Source organism: Ornithodoros turicata, chromosome 2, assembly GCF_037126465.1.
Source record: "Ornithodoros turicata isolate Travis chromosome 2, ASM3712646v1, whole genome shotgun sequence".
Taxonomy (NCBI): domain Eukaryota; kingdom Metazoa; phylum Arthropoda; class Arachnida; order Ixodida; family Argasidae; genus Ornithodoros; species Ornithodoros turicata.
The window spans coordinates 144434538-144448011 of record NC_088202.1 but is presented as its reverse complement, the minus strand read 5'-3'; the positions used below and the strand labels follow the sequence as shown (position 1 = coordinate 144448011).

General features: G+C 45.0%; 1 non-coding gene across 1 annotated transcript; it reads right to left on the bottom strand.

Annotated features, from left to right (window-relative positions):
- Positions 1-10616: 10616 nt before the first annotated feature.
- On the bottom strand, positions 10617-10689 carry Trnaa-agc (transfer RNA alanine (anticodon AGC)). The gene has a single exon. It is a non-coding gene; the product is annotated as a tRNA-Ala (tRNA).
- Between the last annotated feature and the right edge of the window lie 2785 nt (positions 10690-13474).

The following is a 13474-nucleotide window of genomic DNA, read 5'->3' as shown; positions in this document are numbered from 1 at the left end:
GCCCAGTAACTTCTGAAAGTCGTCTGCTCTTGCCGATGCACTAGCACGCGCAAAAGCAGACGATTTCTGTATCCTATCACGGACTTACCCGGCAGGGCGACGTGGCCGTTCTTATTGTTGCCAACACAGATCGCGGCGTGCTCTGCAATCTTTATCAATTTAATTCGGTTATTTAATAACTGTGCCGTGTTTTGTCGGGTAAATTAGCAGTATTCCATTTTCAACAAAGGGCAATCGAGTGTTACACTTTATGAAAGGGGCAGGGGGTACGAGACCGTCCCTTTAAGTGTACGATTCTACGAAGGTGTCGTGTGCCGAACTCTTTTGGTAGGATCTTGTAGAGGATATGTGTCCCCTTATATCAGTCCTAATCGGCGGTGATAGAATATCACAGGGGCCCAGATGTGCTGGGGAGGAACTCAACACGTCAGCACGTGACACTTCACTCCAGGATGTTTCCGATAGAACGGAAACATTGTCCCGCCTCCCCCACCTCCTCAGACGCGGAGCAGCGCTTGCAGTTGTGGTCTGCGTCGATACGATGAAGAAGAGAATGAGGACGACACGTGGTTGAGGTACGGAAACAGCTCGGTACACGGCTTGGCATTGCAGTGGATGCAGCATCAATATAATGGGGTGGACAAGTGCAACTGGGTCATTCCACAATTACCGTCCCAAAATCGTGGCCCGACTCCCACGGTCTTTGACTTTTTTTTTTTTTTCACTGCTTCGTATCATCGAAATATGAATGTCAGAAAAATATTTCAGCGGAATTCCACGCGGCTTTCACGCAAGGCGGCGCCAAAGTCTGCGGGAGGGCCAAAAAGTAGTAGGGTTCGTTTACTGGCTTCTCTGCAGGGAACCCCGCAAGCTATTTGAGGTTTGTCACTTCCAGACTAATCAGGAAGCTCTGCCCCTTAGTTCTAAGCGAAAAAATTCGGATGACAACGTGTATTTAAGGCGCGCTACAGGCTATAATTGTTGCGTTTTTGTCGCATGTTTGCCATTTTTTCCCAATTAACTGGAAGCACGCACAAGTATGAAATTTGGTGTCCTGATAGATGTGGACATGGTTAACATGTAGAAAAAAATTCATTTCTTCAGCTAAAGGAGAATGCCGCGAAATATTGCGGACAATATGCAAATTTTCGAAAATTGCCAATATTGGAAGGCATAAAAAGTGAAATTGCCATCGTGACAGCGACATGCCGTCAGCGCTAAAATGAAGCTCAGCCTGTCAAACTTCAAAATATTAAAAAAATCTGCAGGGTACTTTTTTTTTATTTATTTTTGTAATAATTTTTCAAATCTCTGTCCCAGATGCAAGCGTGCGCACGCTCGGCGCGCCCACCCTCTTCAACTTGTAAGGCTTGAAACGCTACCGGTGTTTGTTTATTTGTCCGAGACGCGCTGATTTTGATATTGTCTGAGCATGTGGGTAGAAATTCTTAATGCGACACGGAAATTGCCTCCCCTCAATAAAGCAGCAAAAGGGTAATAAAATCGGGTACGCTTTTGCGCTGCCTCTCTTTCTCTCTCTCTCTCTCAGAATAAGCACGCAAACTGTGACAGATTCAAAGTAATCTTGATATAATATGGGACACAGAACACACACAGCGTTATGTCACACACAAAATACTCGGAAAACATTGACATTTGCATATACACAGTTAATGGTCAACCAGCACGTGTGATATAGTCTTTCCTGACATGCTAAGGTGCGCTCGCTTGTACTTGGCGTAGTGAAGTGTGAAGTTTTCTTCGGTGGATGCTGATATCACACGTACCTTCACTGTTTCAGTTGAGACGGCTTCAAAGTAATGAAGTTCTCGCGTTCCAGGAATGGCTCGAGCCATTTCATAGCGATCCTGCAACGCCGATACATCTCCAAAGGACACCCATATGGTCAATATGTTCTGAAGGCTTTCTTCAGCCCAAAGGAATAACTCCCGTGGATTTAATATCTGACGGACAAAATGGCCTCTGCAGACTCGCCTTTCCCGCCAGCCGCTAACAGTTCCACCAATCCAATCGCATGCACCTTTCCCGTGGGACGTACCAAAAAAGTTCCATGTTGCCGATATTCCAAAATCCTCTTCATGAAAACAAAGGTTCACAATATTATTTTTGTTCTTATATTGAGAAGGAGCGCCGTCCGAGAAATAGTGCAACTTTTTTATGTGTGCGTGAGCGGGTAGGAAATGCTGGAGGAACTTCTTTTGGTACAAGTCTATAGAAGCGTTGTCGTGAGTCAGGGATTCGGAAATAATGACGTAAGACAAATGCTGCAGGGTTGGGTCAGATTGGCAGCGAAAATACACCACTAGATGGCATGCACAATTGCCTGGGAAGTATCCCAGTAGAACGACTGTGGTGAATTTTGTACCAGAAAGGAGTAGTGTTCTGAATAATCCAGTTGAACAAGTCGCTTCACTGACAGGAAGGTCAGCCTTGAGCTGTCGCAAGTAAGCCGACTGCGACGAGCTGACGAAGTGATGTCTCGTTAGTGAATTTAGTTGAAGAATCAGCTTCTCGGAAAATTCCTCTATGGGAAGAAGTACTGTTTGAAGTGATGCTCTATCGCCAGGTACCCACTGCTGAAATGTGATGGTGTCCTGAAGCTCATCAGCATGGCCGAGCTTATCAGTGAGTTTGGCGCGTTGGGGTTCCAACCTCGGGCACTGGGTGCATCGTCCTAGCATGCACTCTTCCTTGTCGATGGCACAGACCATTAGCTGCAAAAGGTCTTTGTAGTTTTCCTGGATTCCCGCAGCATGTAGCATCTTCTTCACGTTTTGATGATAAGAGCACACACAGACTGAATGCGTTCCTGGGTCTCCAGAAAAGCACGCACCTCAAGGATGCAAATGTAGGAAATCCAGCTTCTAGAGCTGGGTTGCTTGCCTTCCATATGAGAAAAGCTTCCTTCAAGCCCGTAAGCATGAGCCTCTTCTGATGACCCTTGAGAACATCCTTTTGTCCTGGCATGCAATAGGATACGAAGTCATCTTGGTAAAACTTCTCAATTGATTCCTTGGTCACAAGGGACAACGGAGCCCTTCCTCTCGCTGAAGATGGCTCGTTCAGGACGCCCATCGTGTTTCTCGTGCTCGGCGATCAAGATGTTCTGAAGCTCCACACAACTGCATTGTTTGTTGCCTCGACCACGACGATGGGGCCAACGTTAGGATCATGACCTTTTTTGATTGGCTCTGTTCAGCCGAATATTTCTTCCTCAGCTCCTGAAGCAGGGATTCATAATCTTCCGCGGTGATAGGACATGACTCCCATGAAGTGGAAGCCATCGGTATGCTCAACGAAGTTTCCAGGGCTTTCCTGGCTTTGCACTCTATCCTACGGAGCTTCTCCTATGGGTACTTCTGTCTCTGGGGCAGAGCCCTTTTCAGTCTCAACGAAGTTTCACCAAGAAGTTCGGTGACCGATCAGGTGACCGACGGGACCAGATGTCTTCATTGGGACAACTTCATAGCTTTTATATTTAAAAAGTTAATTATTGTAAGTTAATTAAGACATTGCCTTAGGAGTTTGCTAATGCCCTCCTAAGGAGCGCCCTTCAACATATGCTATATTGCAATTGATTTGATCTTGGAAAAAGTGATATATATATATATTTTAAAAATATGTTCGCATTTAGCTGGGACACCCTGTATATAGTTAAACTACTAAAAATTAGTTACTGCCCATCTCTGGATAGTTGCAGCGCAATATGAGCGATGTCGGTAACAGGACGCAAGTACGATCCATAATTTGACAGTCAGTATGGTCATAATGTTATTAGGAAACCGTATAAAGAAAATTTGAAGGACGATTAATGTAAGCAATGCGCCGGAAATGCGTTAGCATTAGAGGTATTCTCATATGTGCCCGCAAGGGCGTTGGGGTAAAATCAATCAATAAATAAATATGTAACTGACGACGGTCGCGCACCGACTGCTCCGGCCCACAACCCACACTTTCATGTCCGCACTTTCATGTTGTGAATGTTTTGATTTCGCTCAATCTCATCCCCTGTCAAACGGAAGTCTCGATGGCCAATGAAGGCACTATCGATCAGTCTTGGGTAGTAACTGAGTTACTTTTAACTTGTAACTGTAACTCGTTACTTTTGGGGTTAACTAGTTACAGTAACTAGTTACATTTCCAGAAAAGTAGCTTTCAACTGTAACTAGTTACTATTTCTGTGAATGTAACTGCAAAATGTAACTAGTTACTCGAATAAATGTCGATCCTTGTTGACGTACGTACACATGTCGTATTTTTCCCAGTGGGGGAGCCACATATTGACTTATATAGCTTCTGGTTAAGTGCAATAATACTTTTCTCGCGCTTAAGTAAATGTAAATAAATGTATGTTTTTAACGATTGTATCACCCTCTCATTGTCATTTTTATAAAAAGTAACTGTAATGTAACTAAGTTACTTTCTCTCAGTCACTGTAACTCTAACCAGTTACTTGACTGAGAAACTAACTATAACTGCAACCCAGTTACTTTTTAGAAGTAACTTACCCAAGACTGCTATCGATTGACTCAGTTGGTGTTTAACGTTGTCGGACAGGGGCGGTTCGAATCACATCGGTTCACCGTGTGTTCAGAGAGAGAGGGGTCATTGAGAGAAGCCCGAAGAAGGATGAGACATGAGCGCCTTTCTATGGCAGGCGCCATGACACCAAAATTTCCCCATCACGAAGCTGGGCAATTCCCCAACAACGGAGCGGGGATTTCGTGACGTGATTTCGTGACTATCTGCAAGATCAGCTTCAACTTTCCCTCTGACATCATTATTTAAGCGCAAACGGTACATTTCGTCGCTGACGTAAGGCCTAGTGAGGCCCGTGATCCCAACAAAATAGCAGGAAAAACGCCACTGATGCGTAGAGCTTTGCATTGTGTTCTGAAATCGTATATATATATATATATATATGTATATATATATATATAAATACGATTTCAGAACACAAATCGTATCGAACTGAAATCATATATATATATATATATATATATACGATTTCAGAACACAATGCAAAGCTCTACGCATCAGTGGCGTTTTTCCTGCTATTTTGTTTATTTTGGTTTGGTTTGGTTTGGTTTGTTTTGTTGTATTGGTTTGCCAATCCCGAACGATGCGCAGCTACCCAGGGCCGACGAGCCGCAAACACGGCGAAACACGTGTCCTCTGGTGCTGTCGCATCGTTCAATGAGTATCTGTTTCTCTACGTGCAGCCATAGAAGCCATTTTAATCTGTAAGTTTGAATTTCAAACACGTCTAGCATCATTTACTTATTTTTCTAATGGCTTTTCCCCCCTCTCTATATATATATATATATATATATATATACAGTCAAACTCCTTTATAGCGAACAGCTTTTTAACGAAAATACCACTACAGCAAATTTTTTTTGCGGTCCCGCTGGAGCCTATAGGTCCAATAATGGGCATCCTTTTTAATGAAAATACCTTTACTGCGAATTTTTTTTTTGCTGTCCCCTGAGCTTCGTTGTAAAGGAGTTTGACTGTATATATATATATACATTTATGTCCATTTTTGAGTGTATCCGCTCATGTTGCGTGATTAAAAGTTCATACCGGCAGCCGTCTGTATACACAGAAGCGGTTCTGTGGTTCCCCCGGTCAGTCAGTTGTGCCAGCAGCCATGGCTGTAGTTCCACGTCTTCAGAACATGCCTCTCTCCATCCAGATGGCGTTGCTCCAACGAACAACAACCATCCGCAAAACCCATCGTTTTGGCACGTTGCTAAAGGGTATCCGTTTCAATCCAAACCAATCCAGTTTCCCCAGCATGGTGGCGCCAAGTAAATATGGGCGAAATATAACTATGGATAGCCTGCAATGATACGTAACAGAATTTCGACCGGTGATAGGCCAGACACCTGAAAGCTCCAGGTATAGGCAAGTCCTATTGATGACCAGACCCCCGTTTCTTATACACGCACTGTAAACTGAAAAACACCCTTATGGGTGTAAATGGCTTGTCCTATAACTGACACCTCATTTTACACCATATGGTCTGGAACACCGTTTTTAGAGGGCATATTCTGTGTAAAACACCCTTTGAAAGGGTGCTTTTCCTTGAAAATGCCTTCTGTTGCACCATTTACACACCCTTTTAGGAGGGTGTACAATTGTTTATCACCCACCTCAAGCGTGTATAAAGGGTGCAAAAGGCGGCAGCTTCAAGGAAAAGCACCCTTTCAAAGGGTGTTTTACACAGAATACACCCTCTACAAACGGTGTTCCAGACCATATGGTGTAAAAAGAGGTGTCAGTTATAGGACAAGCCATTTACACCCATAAGGGTGTTTTTCAGGTTACAGTGCGGCTCTGCATCGGTTCAGCTGTTTATGGTTCCATCGGTTCAACTGTCTTCTCTACTGTTCTTCTAGCTCATCAAGTTGTGAGTACACACTATCTCTCCACTCCATTTACAGAACGTACAACAACTTTATTTGAATGATGATCAGTGGGGAGTTTCATCGCCAGGGGCGATGCTCTACCGTGGTAATAAGTACGAGTCTTTCACCTTTTACAGAATGTATCTTCTTCACGTATGAGTACAAAAGGTTTGTTTACATCCCCATTTTTTTTCTTCTTTATCACATCACATCACGTCACATCACTGTGGAATGAAATTGCTATGGTCGATTTAAATGAAAATCTGGGCAAAATCCCCACGCAAACTCACTGTCGTTGCCATGGACATCTTCGTACTCTGTTTTCTGTAGTCTTAAGGTTTGATTTAATTTGATTTGAAGATAAAAATAAACTGAAGATTTTGACTTCATATTTCTCAAGTAAGTGCAATTGGAGTTCTTCCCGCGTATGATAGTGCAACGAAGACACTACAATCCACGCTGTTTTAGTTCAGCGATGAAAGATGAAAGTCACTGAAAAGGTTAGCCAGCTGTAGGGATCGAACCCACATCTTCTGGATTGCCGGTCCATGGCTCTACCAATTGAGCTAAGCTAACTTTTTTTTTTCCACCTTTTATTAACAAAACACACAAGTGCACACAACTACAGGTACGTCACACGGTCGCAACGCCGTGGGCTATTACAAAACGTCTAAAGAGGAAACTGAAGACCTTTTGAATTTGTACATACGATTTTACAAGTGCGTAAGGGCATCAGACAATGTTTCTAACCAATCAGGCAGCTCTAAACATCGCATAAGGCACAGCTTAAGTTGGGATATTTCTATCTTAAAGTATTTCATAGGAGGCATTAACGGTTCTTCGTTCCTGTCAGCCATACGAAGTTTCCACAGACAGTACAAGGCTATAAGCATGACAATATCGTACCTGACTGTTTCCCTCGGGTGTAATGGGAGAAACCGTATGGTGTGTGGGTTAAGCCGAAGTCGAGTTTTGAAAACTTTATACTGGAGATCGTCCCAGAAGAACTGGGCTTCTGTGCAGTCTAAGAAAAGGTGATCATGCGTTTCAGGAACTTTGCAGAACCTGCAGTCTGCCGACCAGGGCACGTATATGCCCTTCTGCGCGAGCCATGCCTTGACAGGTAGTGTTGACGTATGAAGTTTGTAAAAGAATGTCTTCATGTTTGGTTTGATTGGCATCCTTTGGACTCGAACCAAAACATCCTTGCCTGGCCAAGTGGGTGGAATATCTCGATAGACAGGCACAGGGAACAATGTATCGATCAAGTGGGCCGCCAGCGTTTTCTTGTTGACAGACAAGAGGTATTCAAGGGTAAACCTGGCTTTCAAAAACTGCATGCACTCAACGACCTCCTTGAAAAAGCCTGTTAACCGCATCGTTCCCTCTGTGAACGTGACGTGTAACTCCGGGATGTAATTATATGTAAGGATGCGTTTTACTCCCTCGAGAACTGGATGCAGCTCCTCACGAATGAACCAGAGTCTCATGACCAGTTGTTTGACAAAGAGGTGCTGTAGGCCGAGGCCTCCATCGCGAAGTTTTCGAAAAAGATAGTCGCGACGCATCCTCTCAAATGTAGAGCACCAGATTGTGGTGGCAAAAATCCTGTGACAGGCGTGCACTACTTTGCGCGGGCATTGCAAGACTTGCAAAAGGTAAACCAGTTTAGCAGCTAGAAACACGTTGCATATTGCCGCTCGCTGAAAAATTGAAAGGTCTTTCTTCCTCCAGATGAAAGCGTGTTTCCTTATGTTGTCGAGCCTCTGGGACCACATTCTACTCGGGTTCCTGGTTTCTTGCAACGGGACACCAAGATAACGAGGGTTTTGTTCCTGCCACGGAATTCCGCAAAAAGCTCCAGGTGTTGTCGCCCAGTGGCCGCACCAAACGCCTAAGGACTTCTCTTTGTTCACACGCGCTCCAGACGCTTGGCCAAACAAATCAACTTGTTCCATGACATTCACTACGCTAGGTTTGTCCTTGACAAGGAATGCAAGATCATCAGCATATGCGGCCACCTTGATCACAGTACCGGCCAGTTCGAATCCCTGGATATCATTCAGACGGATGACTCGCCGACACAGCGGCTCCAGGTACAAGTCAAAGAGCAGTGGTGACAGGGGACAGCCCTGTCGAACCGAGGATCGCAGCATTATCGGTGCGGCAAGAGTGTTGTTAATGATGAGGCTCGTGGCAACTTGCTCGTAACAAAGCTTGATGCGGCCGACAAAGCGAGCTCCCACGTTGACGTATTCCAGCAACGCAAACAAATATGTGTGACATACGCGGTCAAAAGCCTTAGAAAGGTCCAGCTGCAACACGGCCACATGGTCCCCCTCGTACCGACACCAATCCAGAATGGTACGCACCACATGGATATTCGTCAGTATAGTCCTACCCCTTATTCCGCACGTTTGGTGATCACCTATCAATTGAGGTAACACAAGTTGTAGTCGAGCAGCCATAACTTTGGCGTATATTTTGTAATCGACATTGCATAGGGTAATTGGCCTGTAATCAGTAACCTTTGCCGTCGAACCTTCTGCAACTTTTTTAAGAACCAGCACGGTGTGCGATCGCCGGAAACTGCCGGAAAAAATCCCGTTTTCTTCAGCCTCGGCGTATACATCCAGCAAAATAGGCACGAGATAAGCGGAAAACTTCTTGTAGAACTCGGCACATAGACCGTCCGGTCCAGGGGAACGATTTAAGTTCAGTGATGCAATTGCGTCGCTGATTTCTTGTTCTGTGAGCGGCGACGCTAACACTTCTTTATCCGGTTCCCCGAGCTTAGGCATTTCAGAGAGGAAAGCCTGGATACAACCCTGGTTGGCAGTGATAGCTGCCGTCCCAAACAAACTTGTGTAATATTGCACAAAATGGGTCTTTATGTCCTCGAGGTCAGTCACCACTTTCCCCTCACTTTCCAAGCACGTGATGAGCCGACCACCCGTGTGCTTACGCTCCTCTGCGATGCTGCTTTTCGTGGGAACTTCACCAGCAAGGAATCGTTTGGATCTGGACCTAACTCTTGCGCCTTCGTACCTGTTATGGTCGAGGAGTTCTAGACGAAGCTTAATGTCGCTTATCTCCTCTAAATACGATCCAGGGTTTCCTGCTTCCAACTGCAGTAGAGCTTGGTACGCCTCTTTCAACTTGTTCTCTTCATACATGCGTTGATAGGACAATACGTTACTTCGCTCAATTGCAAATGATCTGACCTCCTGCTTAAAGTACTCCCATTGCGCCGCCCCACATCTCGTGTCAGAGCTGATGTTGGCCAGCCTATCCACAACATATTCCACAAACGGCACGTCATCAAGGAGCATTGCATTCATTTTCCACAACTTCCAAGACCTTGAATCGCCCACGCCGCGAGCTCGATTTCCGACGGTGACGATCACGAGGCAGTGATCAGTAAAGTACACCGGATGAACTTCATACCGAGACACATCTTTGCGCTGATTTTGGCCTCGGGAAAAATATATCCGATCCAACCTTGCATGTGAGCTGCCCTGAAAGTGTGTGTACTTGATGGTTGCCTGCGTACTGAGCTCAGCAGCGTCCCTAAAACCGTATGCCTCTACTATGCGTTTAAGGCACTCAGCACTAGGGTCTTCTATCCCCCGGGGCGTGCTGCGGTCATTCGCTGACAGAACACAATTAAAATCCCCTAAGAAAACCATGTTACAATTTGCGTTGAAGTATTGCTCCGATGATTCAAAGAACGCACACCGCTGATTTACGTCGTTAGGCGCATAAACAACTAAAATCCTCCAAAGCTCTCCTTCAATGAGGGCATCAAGCATAGCTGCCCTACCCTCACTGTCTACCGCATGGTACACACAAGTATAGGAAAGACGCTTTCGTACGAAAAGCATAACTCCAGCCGAGTGACCTAAGCTAAGCTAAGCTAACACGCCTCTCCAGCGACTTTCGGGGTGCGTCATCTGAAGGGACGACAAACCAACCACTCACTCTCACTCACCCTCCTTTCACTCTTACATTTTTGCTCACTCATACACACATTCATACGACGGAAATCGACGCAAGCGGCACCTGTTGAAAAGAGATAAACTGATGTTCTGAGGCTGGAACAACATAGAAGGGATTGAAACAAACAAAGCCTCAAATTGCCTAAGAAATCAACGATGAAAGATGAAAGTCACTGAAAAGGTTAGCCAGCTGTAGGGATCGAACCCACATCTTCTGGATTGCTGGTCCAGGGCTCTACCAATTGAGCTAAGCTAACACGCCTCTCCAGCGACTTTCGGGGTGCATCATCTGAAGGGACGACAAACCAACCACTCTTGTTTTAGTTCAGTTTCGTTCTTTCGCAAAACGTAATGCAGCTCCGATAACCAGCAGGCTGGACTGCATGGAAGTAGAAGAACATGCTCGTATACTATACCAAGTAGCGACCTGCTATGTTGGTACTGCGCTAAACTACGCGTATAAGCAGATGGCTGGTGTAAGACCTATTGCCTATATCCCGTACGCGAGTTCACGCAATCGAAGCAATGCTCTTCACGATAACATTTATCTATTTGGCATACGATACATACATTTTGTAACGTAGGCAGCCTAAGACTCGCTCGTTTATAGGTGTTGCAGTTTGTGTAAGCCAGCAGCACGTTTAAAGGGGCAGTGAAATGACATGCCCGACAGATCGCAAAGTGAATGGCTACAACACAAATTCGCGAAAGAGGTTGTTCGCCTTCGGTACTTCTCATCGAGTGTGCAGATACATATTCGCGGGGACTTAAAGTTGCGACTTTTGTGGAGCACGCGAAAAAAAAAAGGTAAATAAATAAATAAGCGAGAAACAGTTTCACACAAAATAAAGAAAAGAAAAGGAGAGACTTCTACTGTATCAATTATTCATACTCTTTATACTAGTGTCAGTAATGAGAAAGATAAGCCGAAACGTTTTTTGTTATTTTATTTGTTATTTCCAAACTCTTTCCTCATCCCATATATCACCGTTCGCCCATTTGACGTCTCCATGAAAAATTAGCGGACACCATTACATGAAAGCGCCTTTAATGACGCGAGTAGAATATCACTCTCAGTGAATTTCAGGAGCAGTAGTTCCGGTAAAAGTACTATAAGGTACGGTATGTTGGATAATGGTTCTACCGAGTCATTCGTCACGCTGTCCTGCAAGAGAGATAATGGTTTTTCATTCTGCTCTCAAACGTAGGAGAAATCGTGTACATGCCTTGCCTTGCGACTTCAATAGCCCCTAATACGCTTTGAAACGGCAGTAGTGCGTTGTTTTGTTTGTTTTTTTTTGTACTTTCTCGCTTTCTAGATCATGTCGCGCACAGTACATGATGGTAATTAACCAAACTGGGGTTAGCACAAAAAAAAAAAAAAAAAAGAAATCAGGCCTTCTCGCAACCCACGTGCAAAGACGTAACAGCGGTAGCTGTATCGTGCACGCGCAATAAGTGCAAGATGAGGCTCACGGTTGTTGATTGATTGATTGATTGATTATTTAAAAGAAAACCAGGGATAAATTGAACTTGTCTCCTGACTAGTTCTGCTACTCCCAAAACAAAACAACAAAAAAAAAACAACCCCAAACAAAAGTACATTCCTCATCCCCAACAATAATGAACCTCTGTATGCAATAAGGGGATAAGTCGAAAAATCCCAAACCGAGAAAAGGGGCCTGATCTGATTGTCCGTCCCATTGACAAACATGCATTTCCCGTTTTTTACCGTCCTGTAGCGGGCCAATAAATTGCAATACAGTCCTTAATTTTCATTGACAGGTGCATACTGCATGGTATGTAGATGTCATTGCAGCAAAAATAGTAAAAAGGGGATAAGTCAGCTTATCCCCTTATTGCATACAGAGGTTCAATTAGTGTGTTAGTACATTAGGTGCAAGTGAATAAATATCGCTGGTTGTATTGTGCACGCTCATGGAGTTTTTTTTTTTCTTTTCTTCCTTTCTTAGAGTTTTCCGCACATTCTGCCGTGAACTCCCTGGCCGACAGTTGGCGGTGGTGGTGGTGGTGGTGATAGGGCTTGCCGTTGTCGGCCTCACGTATGTGGGCAACGTCACGACTCACACCCTGGGGGAATGTGCGTCCTGGGCCGACTTCTAAGGGAACTGTGCCGACATATGTCTGAAAGCGTCTGAGGAAAACCCAGGAAAAACCCCAGATAGCACAGCCGGCACCGGGATTCGAACCCGGGTACCTCCCAGTCGTTGGCGGTGGTGCCCCACGTCGGTGCGAAGCCACAGCCTATCACAAACATGTCCAAACTCGTTTTTCAAAAAAAGAAAGAATAAGAAAAAAACTGCCCTGCAAAATCAGCGCACTGGCTTCGGGTGCACACGTCTTGGACAGTTTACGTCTCTTGACCTGGGCCTCGCGTTCCCTAACATTCGGGTCTTCCCGCCTTCGTCTCATCGCAGTCGCTTTGCGCGTTCCCTCGCTGCTGGGTACTTGTCGTCGTCGTGCAGCCAATGCGCGTCTGATGGTTGCTTGTCCCCTGTCTGATGGTGTGCTATACCGATTGCGTTCTACAGCTGCGTGCCTATAGCCCTGCACTCCCTATCTGCAGACGCCTTACGCACTACTTTTCGTGGCCGCCACATGCACTGTAAACTGAAAAACACCCTTATGCATGAGGGTGTTTTTCAGTTTACAGTGCTTGTGAGTTATGGGACAAGCCATTTACACCCTTGAGTGTAAATGGCTTGTCCCATAACTCACATCACTTTTTACACCGTATGGTCTGGAACGCCCTTTTTTAGAGGGTGTATTCTGTGTAAAACACCCTTTGAAATGGTGCTTTTCCTTGAAAATGCCGTCTTTTGCACCATTTATACACCCTTTTAGGAGGGTGCTTAACAATCTTACGCCATCCTATAAAAGGGTGCTTAAAGGGTGCAAAAGAAGTCATTTTCATGGAAAAGCATCCCTTCAAAGGGTGTTTTACACAGAATACACCCTCTAAAAAGGGCGTACTACTGGGGGGGATAATCTACTGAAAGAATCACGTTTGGTTTTATTTAA